This window comes from Schistocerca gregaria, chromosome 8, assembly GCF_023897955.1.
Source record: "Schistocerca gregaria isolate iqSchGreg1 chromosome 8, iqSchGreg1.2, whole genome shotgun sequence".
Lineage (NCBI taxonomy): Eukaryota > Metazoa > Arthropoda > Insecta > Orthoptera > Acrididae > Schistocerca > Schistocerca gregaria.
This window is the reverse complement of record NC_064927.1, coordinates 396,640,011-396,653,547: the sequence shown is the minus strand read 5'-3', so window position 1 is coordinate 396,653,547 and position 13,537 is coordinate 396,640,011. Positions and strand designations below refer to the sequence as shown.

The 13,537-nt window shown below is 43.2% G+C and overlaps 1 pseudogene; it reads right to left on the bottom strand.

Moving 5' to 3' along the window:
* Positions 1 to 13,107: 13,107 nt before the first annotated feature.
* Positions 13,108 to 13,225, bottom strand: LOC126285548 (5S ribosomal RNA; annotated as a pseudogene).
* Positions 13,226 to 13,537: the final 312 nt, after the last annotated feature.

Below are 13,537 nucleotides of genomic sequence, written 5' to 3'. Positions count from 1 at the left end.
CTCGCCAGGTTTTCATCTGGCGTGAACCGGGAACCAGATACCAACCCCTTAATGTACTTGAAAGGAACCTGTATGGAGGTCGTGGTTTGATGGTGTCGGGTGGGATAATGATTGGTGCATGTACACTCCTGCATCTCTTTGACAGAGGAACTTTAACAGGTCAGGTGCATCGGGACGTGATTTTGCACCAGTATCTCCGCCTTTTCAGGGGTGCAGTGGGTGTCACCTTCCTGCTGATGGATGATAACGCACGGCCCCACCGAGCTGCCATCGTGGAGGAGTACCTTGAAACAGGAGATATCAGGCGAATGGAGTGGGCTGCCTGTTCTCCAGACCTAAATCCCATCGAGCACGTCTGGGATGCTCTCGGTCGACGTATCGCTGCATGTCTTGAAACCCACTGGACAGGCACTTGTGCATGTATGGGAGGCTATACCTCAGCAGATGCTCGACCAACTGACCCAGAGTATGCCAACCCGTTGTGTACGTGTGCATGGTGATCACATCCTATATTGATGTCGGGGTACATGCGCAGGAAAGAGTGGCGTTTTGTAGCACATGTGTTTCGAGGCGATTTTCTTAACTTATCACCAATACCGTGGACTTATAGATCTGCCGTGTGTGTTCCCTATATGCCTATGCTATTAGCGCCAGTTTTGTGTAGTGCCACGTTATGTAGCAACACATTTTGCAATTATCCTTAATTTATGAGCATGAGGGTATAATTGTTACCGGTAGGTTCAATCAGCATACAAGTGTTACGGATATGTTTTGGGAGCTCAAATGGGAATCCCGTGGGGGAGGAGGGGGCAGGGGATGGAAATATTTATTTCGAAGAACATTACCGAGAAAGTTTAGAGAACTGGCATTTGAAGCTAACTGCAGAACGATCCTACTGCCGCCAACATGCATTTCGCATAAAGACCACGAAGATAAGAAACGAAAAATTAGGACTCATACGGAGACATACAGACAGTCGGTTTTCCCTCGCTGTATCGGCGAGTGTAACAGGAAAAGCAACGACTCGTTGTGGCACGAAGTACCCTCCGCCAAGCACCGTACCGTGGCTTGCGTAGTATGATGTTGATGTAGAAATGTGTGAAACATAACAAGCACGATACTTTTTAACAATAGTTCCAAACAAATACGACCAGGAAATTATGAAAAACATCGTGTTATATGCAAAAGGACACCTGACGACTGGATGGCAGGCAGATGTAGATTTGGACTTCAGCCGTATTGTACAGTTACTTTATGTTAATGGTCTTCCATTTTGTTTTGACAGATCTGATGATGGCAGAAAGCCGAAGCCGTTGATATTGTGCGATCAAGACGGACAGTTATTAAAAACGTTGTTACTGTGCAGTGACGAATAAAATGAGAGTCTCATCTTTTTAACCTTGTCTCGTGGATTAAAACTAGACCGGCAATACCTACCTAAAACTCTTCCACCAATACGTAGTTCAGGGAATTGACCAGAGTTCGCCGATTATTCACCAGCAGTGGCTAAACACACTGTGGAAATGGTATACCGTGCGAAGCAAAAACCTGGAACGTGTATACGGCAGCACGGATATGCTTCTTGACATGGCGCTGTTATGATGAGAACCGCCTCCGTAGCAGAAGCCGCGTTATCTTGTATATTGGCACCTGAGTTGGTTCAGATACTCATGGTAGGTGAAATTTTCATACAGTATTTAACAGGTTCAAAATGGTTCAAATGGCTCTGAGCACTATGGGACTTAACTTCTGAGGTCATCAGTCCCCTAGAACTAAGAACTACTTAAACCTAACTAACGTAAGGACATCACACACACCCATGCCCGAAGCAGGATTCGAACCTGCGACCGTAGCGGTCACGCGGTTCCAGACTGAACCCCACGGCCACACAGGCCGGCACTTAACAGATAATGGGTGGAGGAACAGTGGAGTAAAGTTCTTGATCATCAAACTTTTCGGACATGTTCAGGAATAAATTCCAAACCTCTCCTCAATATCCCACGAAGTGAGGGCGTGTCACACTGTTGATGGTACGTTAAGCTGGGTGGTCCCCTTAGTGGTATTCGGGAGGAGTGGCCAGTATGCTGGCACCTGGCACCACACTCTTTCCTGTCTCATCATCTGGCAACCCCGCACCGCACTACTACAGGCACACCCCCATGTTAGTCATCCGCTCTCAACAGATACAAACTCTCATACATCTCGTGGAATGGGTCCAATGAGGAACAAAAACCTTTCAGATCAGACCGCTGAACAGGCCTCGAGATCTCCTAGTCTACAGTTCCGTAAGTCTTCCTTTCGTTGCTGCCAAAAGGGGAGGTGGATTCTTATAACACGAGTATACAGAATAGAGTAGAAAATCGTGTTTCATGTAATCATAAGATTTTTTTGCATGTCCATCTTTGTGACTGATGGTCTGCGTGATATCGGCCGTTTACTTAAGTAATGAAATGAAACACCTGCAGCCGTCAAGTTGATGTCATTTTACGAGGGTCGTTCAATTAGTAATGCCCCACATTTTTCTTCTCAGAACATATTTATTTTTAAGAGTCAGAATTTTGTGACAACATACATTACACGTCTTGCTCACGTGCTACTTTTCTATGTAGTCTCCATAGCGTTCTTTGGCCGTACACCAACGTTGTGGAAGAGCATGTATTCCCTGCTGGTAAAAGCTCTTGTCCTCTAGGCGTAGCGATGTTTCCACTGCATGTCTGACACTCTCGTCATCTTCACAGAGCCGGCCGGTGTGGCCGAGCGGTTCTAGGCGCTTCAGTCAGGAACCGCGCAACCGCTACGGTCGCAGGTTCGAATCCTGCCTCAGGCATGGATGTGTGTGATGTCCTTAGGTTAGTTAGGTTTAAGTAGTTCTAAGTTCTAGGGGACTGATGACCTCAGAAGTTAAGTCCCATAGTGCTCTGAGCCATTTGAACCATTTGAACCATCTTCAAAGTGTGTTCCCCGTGGAGAATCTTTAAGCGGCCCAAAGAGACGGAAGTCTGAGGGTGCCAGGTCTGGACTGTTGGATGGATGAGGCAATGATGTCCAACCCAATTTTGCGATGTGTTTTCCGGTTCTCAGACATGTGTGTGGTCGTGCATTATCGTGTCGGAGCAAGATTTCTGCTGGATTCTTGACCGATCGAACACGTCGGAAACGGTTCTTGAGTTTATTCAGAGTCTTCACGTAAGCCTCTGAAATGATGGTTGACCCTTCTGGCATCACATACACGAGAATGAAGCTATCACAATCCTACAAGACTGTCACCAAGACTTTTCTGGCAGAAGGGATTTTCTTGAATTTCTTCTTTTGTGGCGAATGTGGATGATGCCACTCCATGGAATGCCTTTTTGTTCCCAGTGCAAAGTGGTGCAACCAGGTTTCGTCCCCTGTAACGATCTGTGACAGAAAGGCCTCTCCGTCGGTCTCAAAAGTTCAGATGAAATGCCCTTTCTTTGAATCCTGTGATCCACTGTGAGCGCATCCTTGAATATCCGAGTGTCTCGATCATTGCAGACGCACTTCCAAAGCCACCAACAACTGTAATGCCAATTGTCGAGTTGTGATGCGGCGGTCGGCCCGAATAATGGCATCCACACGATTCAACATGCCTGGAGCAGTCGCTGTGACAAGATATCCCAAACGTGGCTAATCATGGAGCTCTATATCTGCATTTCCTGAGGCATCGCCCAGCTGTACTCCTATCAACTGCAATATCACCATACACTGCACACAAACGTTTATGGTTGTTCACCACTGTTTCTTTTTCTGCACACAAGAATACAATAGCAGCACGCTGCTTGTAACGTGAGTCGCATGTAGACGTTGTACTACGGCTCTGCCATCTGCCAGAACGATTCGAAACTTCACCGGCGCACAGAACAAACATCAGATGTGAAGCACCAACAAGGGCGTTTGTCTATGTATTTTAATGGCTTAAAAAATGTGAGGCATTGCTTATCGAACGACTTTCGTATTATATTGCAGCTGGTTTCGGTGAGTCAATATATTATCTTCAGTGTCAATTAACGCCTGAAGGTGGTGTACTGAATCACCGAAACGGGTTGCATTATAATAAAATAAAATCAAAACTGCGGCTGCAACTGTTTCATTTTATAGCATAAGAATATTATTCCTTTACAAACTAGATGTTAACATTTGAGATAGAGATAACACACGTAAGACGCGGAGTAGCGTATGAACGTAGCGGTGCCACAGCAAAGTGACGAAGCCACGAATGTAGTCGAGATTATGTGTTATTACGATATCTAGGCAAACTCCTTCTAGCAGTGCGATTCACTGTGCAAGCTGCAAACGACGGGCACAAATGTCACATTCTCAGGTAAGAGATGGCGTAGTCTTTGCGCCTCGGCGCGAAAGTAAACAAGTCAGGTTTCTTTCTGGGAAGGGCTTCTACATATGCGCTGGCATGGAGTCTTGCTCAAGACGGCGCTGACTAATAGGTAGGTGCAAGCGCTGTCCACTTAAAGCTCTTATGTTATTAATGGTTGAATGCCGGGGAAGGACAATTCAGTGGATTTAACGAGTATCGATAAAATCCTTTTGGACCGTAGGCGCCGCTGAGGACAGCTGCAAAGATGTTAGAAACACCGTGTTTAATAGTGATTTTAATTACAAAATAACCAGATCAAATTCCAAAAAGGATTTTATTCAAATCGATGCTGACCGTGCAAGCCTTCATATTTCTATCAGTTCAAGCGTGTAACTCCACTGTAGTTGCCGGCCGCTGTGGCCGAGCTGTTCCAGGCGCTTCAGTCCGGAATCGCGGTGCTGCTACGGTCGCAGGTTCGAATCCTGCCTTGGGGATGGATGTGTGTGATGTCCCTAGGTTAGTTAGGTTTAAGTAGTTCTAAGTCTAGGGGACTGATGACCTCAGATGTGAAGTCCCATAGTGCTCAGAGCCATTTAAACCATTCCACTGTTGTTCCCAGAAGAACAGAAGTCAGTACAACGAGTGAACAAAAATTATACGAAAATCCAGGTAAATACCTATTACTTCCGGAGCTAACCTACTGACTGCAGACGTAGCGCACTGACAGTATCTTCTGTATTCCGCATATACTAGTACATGTATTCTTATGGGTGTCATAGTTGTAGATTTGAACCACATCGGAAACATATCGTCGGGCTTTCGGAAGAATCAGCCATATAATCCTAAACATACCAACCGAAGACAAGTGCGAGAACTGTTGCACAGTTCGGCTGACAGCTAATGATTCCAGGATACTAATCTGGATAATACTATGAAAAAAATTATCTGTTAAATAATTATGAGGCTGGGCTTAGGAGAGGTGAAGACACTGTAGAGGCCGGTCTGCCGTTACGTTTGATAATGAAAGTAAGACTTAATAGCTACTCAAAAGATCTTCACTGGGTTTGCCGGCCCAGAAGAAAACATTTGACAACGCAAAGCGGCGCAAAATGTTTCAAGTCCCCAGAAAAGTAAGTACACGCTATAAGGAAAGGCGTAACATACAATATGTATTAGAGCCAAGAAGTAAGAACGAGGATGGAAGACCAAAAGATACCTGGTGACCAAAATATACCTGGCCGGATTAAGAAGGGCGTAAGTCAAGGGTGCAATATTACTCTACTATCTTCAGTCTGAACATTGGACAAATATTTTTGAAGAAATAAAAGGGAAGTTCAAAAGCATGTTTAAAATTCAGGTCGAAAGAATATCGATGGTAAGATTTGCTGATGACTTTGCTATCCTCAGTGAAAGTGAAGAATGACAGGGCTTGTTGAATGGAATGAATAGTCTGATAAGCACACACTGTGGATGTAGAATAAATCAGAGAATGAGGATGATATTGTGGAGCACCAAAAATAAGGTTAACGCAAAACGAAGTGAAGGAACTCCAGTACTAAGGAAGCAAAGTAACGAATGGCAGACGAAACAAGAACATAAGAAACAGTGTAGCATAAAGAGAGCGCATTCGTCGCGGCAAGAAGTTCACCTGTATCGAACATCGGGATTGATCTGAAAAGGAAATTTCAGGATCCGTACCGCACCGTTCCATGGAAGTGAATCAAGTTCTGTGTGAAAATACGGAAAGGAAAGAGAATCGAAACTTACGAGAGGTGGCGTTACGGAGGTACGGTGAAAATTAATTGGTTAGATAAGGGATGATGTTGTTCTTTGCAGAAACGGCGAAGAAAGGAATGTTTTAAGGTCTAAGGGACTAACGAATAAGGAACCAGAGGGAGCCATGGAATGCAGCGCCCGTAAGGGAAGACAGAGATTGGAATATGCCCAACAAATAACCAATGGCGTTGGGTGTAAGCTCTACTTTGAGATGAAAAGATTGGCGTAGGAATGTAAGCAGTGGAGCACTGCATCAAACCAATTAGGAGAGTGATGATCCAAAGAAAAATAAAGAAGTAGTTGTAGTTTTGAGATACGTACCACCATTTGGAATTTTGCTGGTTTCCTGTGTGTGTAAACTGTTGGGGGTAGCGACAAGATTCGCAGATCTGCCGACTGTATTTAGAGGTACTGCTTAATATACTGGGTGACTGAAAAGTAACTGTACATACTTCGTGAGTGTAATGTATGTATCAAAATAAGAGTGAAATATTAAACAAGGTTTTTTTTTCTGAAATTGCTTTACTTCGGAGTTATCACAAGTGCAACACAAACAACACAAAATTAATTCTCCTCAGAAAGCAACGACACTAAACGACCCGAAATTCAACACAACAACGTACTGTACGTTTATTCCACAACATGTTCAAAATGATGTCCATGCAGACGAAGATAGTGACGTGCTCGTCGTCTTACCGCTCTCGTAATGTCGCAGGTTCCGACCATTTCATTCTGCACAGCTGCACAGTCATTTTCAGTTCGCTGCTGTTGGTATGCTACATTCTCAAGTGGAACATCATACAAGAGCTCTTTCAGATGGCCCCCTGGGTGGAAGTCCAGTGGGGTAGAGACCTGGAGACCTGGCGTGCCAAGCAACTGGTCCTGCACGACCTATCCAGTTATTGGGATAAGCAACATTAAGGTACCGTCTTACCTCCCGAAGGAAATGTGGATAACCAATATGTTGGTACGTGTAGCGAGCGGGAAATCATGGAGGAGAGCACCAAACAATTCATGTTCTGGAACTATCGATACTCCGTGTCGGACAGACGCTGCGGAATAACATGAGTCGGAGTAAGTGACCGTCCACTATACCACTCAAATGTTCACTGCAAAACGATGTTAATATCCCAGTACTGTTACTATGCGGGGATTCTGATGCGTCCACGCGGGTAAGGAGGCTCTCATCCGTAAACATTACCCGACGGCCGAACAGTGGATCAGTAGTATGGCGCTTGTAATGTAACGTACTACTGAAGCTACCGATACCACCGGCTGACGAGCTGTGCGGTGCCGTCAATCAACTTGAAGGAGCAAGCGAACTTTAACTGCGTAAACATAAACATATTATTATTTTGTTGCAAAACTGTTAATATCAGGACAATCATGAGGTATATTGCCACAGAACTATATTATAAACACTTTTAATTTTTTATACTATGTGTAAGTAGGCTGTTTAGGTTTTTTTTTTTTATTGGTAACGCCGCCGCCACGTAGCGCTCTGTATAAAAATCACTGGCTGTGCTGTGTGCAGTCTGTGGCTGGTTGGCATTGTTGTAATACTCGCCATTGTAGTGTCGGGCAGCGGCAGCTGGATGCTAACAGCGCGTAGCGTTGCGCAGTTGGAGGTGAGCCGCCAGCAGTGGTGGACGTGGGGAGAGAGATGGCGGAGTTTTGAAATTTGTAAGAATTGGTGTCATGAACTGCTATATATATTATGACTAGTGAGGTAAATACATTGTTTGTTCTCTATTAAAATCTTTCATTTGCTAACTATGCCTATCAGTAGTTAGTGCCTTCAGTAGTTTGAATCTTTTATTTAGCTGGCAGTAGTGGCGCTCGCTGTATTGTAGTAATTCGAGTAACCAAGATTTTCGTGAGGTAAGTGATTTGTGAGAGGTATAGGTTAACGTTAGTTAGGGCCATTCTTTCGTAGGGATTTTTGGAAGTCAGATTGCGTTGCGCTAAAGATATTGTGTGTCAGTTTAAGCACATTCGTGTATAATTGTTCAAAGAGGACGTTTCACATAGACCAATCTTGTATAATTTTTCAAAGGGGACGTTTCATACGTTTTTCATGTATGTATACGTGCGATGTGTAAAATATCAGTATACAACCAAGGTTGGCAGTACTACACAGTTTGTAAGCTCTGTGAACAGCAGCCGATGTTTAGCGGGTGTAGAGACAATGGGCAGTTGGTGTTGAGACGTCTTGTAATACACTTGCTTAGAGAAGGTCAAGGATGTAGGGAACGAAATGATGTATTGGAAAAGCTGTTACATTGAAAATTATTGAATATCGTCACGATCAGCATTTATAAAATAAAAGTTGGAAGTTTAAATACGTGTCAGTTCCTACGCAGCAGTATACACACCCTGGACCTCAAATTGATTTAACAAACAGCGGATGACGAGATTCATCACTGGACCACGAGCGTGCAACAACGACCAATAAAGGTAGGAAAGTTATATTACTTTAAATTCAAATTGCGATGATACATTTCTTTCTCCATGTCTTCAACCCTGTGTGTACTCTGTTGTTAGAGTGAACAGCGTGACGGGAACTTGTGGTCGACTAGGCACACCAAGGAGACCACACAGGTTTAAAATTATAATTTGTAGCTTAATATACTGCTACTGATAATAATTAATATTTGTCCTCCGGAGAAAGTGGCGCATTACACGCTGGAGTAGTCATTGACAGAAATTCTGATGTGTAGGGTAATTACGGGTGTCAGCTCCAGCAGGTGAAATTGGTGGAATTGCTGTCACCGAAGCAGGCGCGATACAGCTGGCGCTATACAGCTTACGGAGGAGCCCCTACAGTGGCACTTATACCGCAGCTTATTATGGTCGGATCTTCGTCTACCACTTCCAGGCCACACCGACTACATCCGGTTGAGGCTGAACTAACCGTGGCGCAACACGAATGCCGTATTCCCACAACTGTGGGAGTCAAATCAGATTAGGGCCATCAGGCCCTCTCTTACATCGGACCAGCGTTCCACACAAGCAGCATTTCACACGTCAGAGTTACATCATGACAATAGTTTAAATGAGAAAATTACATTACTCTAGTGACAATATGAATAAAGAGTAGTGACTAAGACCTAATAAAGTAAATGCGGCAGTATTTTTACAACAGGTGCTACACATACAGATTGTGATAAAAGCAATAATCATAACAGTAAAAAAATCAAATAATAATGATAAACATGAGAAAAATTGGCAATAGTAATGAAGATTTGTGCAAATGTACATTAATATCTTGGTGTGTAAAGGAGATGTTTACTAGTATAGCGAGTTTTGGGGAAGGGAGATTTAAGGAGGGGGGAAAGAGAGGAGTAATGAGGTGATGTGCATTCATGTACAGAGGAAAGCATTACTGTTGCTTAAGTAGATACGTCATTAACTGTTTTTTGAAGCCGGACATATTTTTAAGTTTGTAAGTAGGCTGTTTAGGTTTTTTATTGGTAACGCCACGTAGCGCTCTGTATGAAAATTCACTGGCTGTGCTGTGCGCAGTCTGTGGCTAGTTTGCATTGTTGTCTGCCATTGTAGTGTTGGGCAGCTGGATGTTCACAGCGCGTAGCGTTGCGCAGTTGGAGGTGAGCCGCCAGCAGTGCTGGATGTGTGGAGAGAGATGGCGGAGTTTTGAAATTTGTAAGACTGGATGTCATGAACTGCTAAATATATTATGACTTTTGATGATATTATGGTAAATAAATTGCTTGTTCTCTATCAAAATCTTTCATTTGCTAACTATCCCTATCAGTAGTTAGTGCCTTCCGTAGTTTGAATCTTTTATTTAGCTGGCAGTAGTGGCGCTAGCTGTATTGCAGTAGTTCGAGTAACCAAGATTTTTGTGAGGTAAGTGATTTGTGAAACGTATAGGTTAATGTTAGTCAGGGCTATTTTTTTGTTGGGATTTTTAGCGTTGCGCTAAGAAAATATTGTGTGTCGGTTTAAGCACAGGTTGCACAATGTTTCTAAGGGGACGTTTCAAGTTCTCTAACATAACGAGGGAGGTTATTCCAGAGTCGGGTTCCCGCTACTGTAAATGACTTGGAGAAGGTGACTGAGCGATGCACTGGAACAGAGAGGATTTTATTATAATGGGAACGTGTGTTTCTGTCATGTTGTTCGGACATGAGCGTTAGGGACGAGGAGAGATATGATGGAGAGTGTACATTTATAAGGCAGTAGATGAGACAGAAAGTATGGAAATCTCTGCGTTTGTGTGCACGCAGGCAGGACAATTTTGCATATGCTGGTGAAATGTGATCAAAAAGTCGAACGTCACAGATATATCGGACGCAGGCATTCATGACCAGTTCTAGACGTCGCGAATTTTCCTGAGAGAGGCCTTGTAGGATAATATCGCTGTAGTCAATAATTGGGAGTATAAGCGTTTGTACTAATTTCTTTTACAGGTCGAAAAGGGAAGAGTTTCTTATATTTTTGTAGGACATGAAGGGATGCTGATGCTTTTTTGCACACTGCAGTTACGTGCTCTGTCCAATTTAGATTTTCTTCCGTTTGGAAACATTTCCATATATTGTGTGTGTAATATCTTATGGGACTTAACTGCTAAGGTCATCAGTCCCTAAGCTTACACACTACTTAACCTAAATTATCCTAAGGACAAACACACACACCCATGCCCGAGGGAGGACTCGAGCCTCCGCCGGGACCAGCTGCACAGTTCATGACTGCAGCACCATATATTGTCTTGCTGCTCGTGCATTGCCTTTCGGTGCGCAGTAAAGGAGGTGCATATCCGCACGTTCACCATTTGCGTATGCCATCGTGGTGCACACAGCGACTGCATTCTTTGAACTACCGACATAATGAATGTACGTACTACATCTGGTGCCCATACACTACAGCAGCTCCATAGAGTGCAACAGACCACACCGAAGTGAAGTAAACAAAGGCACCTTGTTGCGGATACAACCTAGCAACATTAGTCGAAATGCAGGCGAATACGACAAGCCAAAAGCCTAAATGGTCCATGATGTAATGTCTATCACAAATGACAATATGCATGATAATTCGGAAATACAGCAGTTTCAGGCAAAACTTTATTTATCATCTTACTCTTATTTTTACGCGTACGTTGCTTCCTCGAAGGATGTACAATTACTTTTCAGTCACACTGCAGATTAAAGAGATTTTCGTCTGCTAAAAATAACATTCGAAGAAATAACGAACTTACTCAAACATATAGTGCTACAACGATGAAAAATAATATTACGACGATGTCAAACCTTATTTTCATGATAAAAAGAAGAATTGACGATATTAAAAAGGTAATTATAATTTTATTATTGTAATTTTTGTGTTCATTGAATCAAAGACTCCTAGTGCGCGGAATAAACTAGCATTGTTTGTACTACGAAACTATATATGATTGTTAAGTGAGAACTGATTCTATGTAAGACATTTGTCTGGGAGGATTTTGTTCTCGTACTGGTCGGCAGAGGAAGAAAAGTTTCTTAATCGGTGTATGTAATGTGAATGTATAAAGACTACAAAAAGGAGAGATAGAGATAATTCATGCGGACAATCACCATATTGTATTAGAAAAGGTAAATACAAGTTATTCAAAACAAATATCTCTAAAGTGTATCGTCTTGTGATTTCCAAAGACTGAAAAGTGTGGTGTTTAATCTAAACCGGTCCTGAATAACAGCGAAGCACATTTATGGCATCATATGTTTTCTTCGTTTGACCACGGTTGTGATTCGCATGTTACTTTTTGTTACGCGACGTGTTAGCAATATTTGCATTATAAGCGCAAAAGTGCACACAGCTTTAATCTAACCTGCATCTTTCGGAAACGATAACTCTTAATCAGTACAATTACTCGAATACCATCTAAATCGCGACCGTGATCACAAAAGTGTTCCCTGGACCTGATTTTTATAAATGTGTAGACTTGAAAGCGAACAGCATTGCACCATCGCTGGCTCGCAACAATTGAAAGAAAACAAAACAGGGACTGAACAACTTTAAATTTTAATGCCGTCAGCGTTACGAAATCTGATCGAATAAGTTAATTAATTAAATATTAACAGGAAGAGAATTATTAAATTTTAAAGATTAACGCATAGCAAGAATTTAAAGCATTTTAGCATCATTACGTTTCTTTGCATTAGTACTTGAGTTTTAGATACCATCATATCTATTTAAAAGACAGCGCGTAAATAACATTTCCACCTTTTATAATTACTATTTCAGCAATTCAAACAGCAGGGCTTAGAAACAACTGTTAGCTTTTATACGCAGGCCACTACCACGAAATGTGTCTGCTACGCGTGACATGCGTTTAGGGAACACAACGGCAAACCGGTGCGCCAGAACTGCATAAATAAAATATTCATAGTGGAGCTGTGAATGAAAAGCGTTTTGTACGGCAAGTAGCAGGGAACACAAAAGCAGGATTACCAGCAGACGAAAACAAGTACTGTCGTCTGAAGAGTCTACTCTTGTTCTCTCCTGCAGACCTTGTTTACTTGCCGAGAATACCAGGGGGGAGGGGTGGCAGAAGGTAGGGAGACAATCCAGACATTTCTTTTGAGAAATATGAAGCGCGTTAGAGAGTCCACGTCGCCATATGATGTCCAGTCTGATGGGGAGATATCGTCGGTGATGCCTTGACTGCCGTACGTGCTAACTCCTCATGTAACTGGTCAGAGATACCTGATTTTTCCACAAGAATTGCTTGTGGGATTCTTGGACGGTGAATCATGTAATGTGGTCGCTTATATAGCAGAAAGCACTCCGACTTCAGGCAACAAGCGGCCCATCGGGTCCATCAGACCGCCGTCTCATCCTCAGCTGAGGATGCGGATAAGGGGAGGGGGGGGGGGGGGGGCGTGTGCTCAGCACACCGCGCTCACAGTCGTTATGGTGGTTTTCTTTTACCGGAGCCGCTACTATTCGGTGAAGTAACTCGTCAGTTGGCATCACGAGGCTGAGTGCACCCCGAAAAATGGCAACAGCGCATGGTGGCTCGGATGGTCACCCATCCAAGTGCCAGCTATGCCCGACAGCGCCTAACTTCGGTGATCTGACGGGAACCGTTGTATCCACTGCGGCAAGGCCGTTGCCCAATGTGGTCGCTTATATTTTTATCATATATATCAGGAGCCTCCAACTGAAACGTCCCGTTAGAAAAACTATGAATTACTGGGCTGGTAAACCTCTTAATGTTATTTGATTTTGAAACAGCTGAGAAAAACTAAACGTACTCATACAGTTCTCTCTTCACTTTTTCTGATCATCACTAAACTGACACACAATATTTTTTAGCGCAACTCAATATGATTTTCAATAATCCCTACAAAAGAATGGCCCTGACTAGCAATAACCTATGCCTTTCATGAATCACTTACTTCACAATAATCTTCGTTACTCGACGTA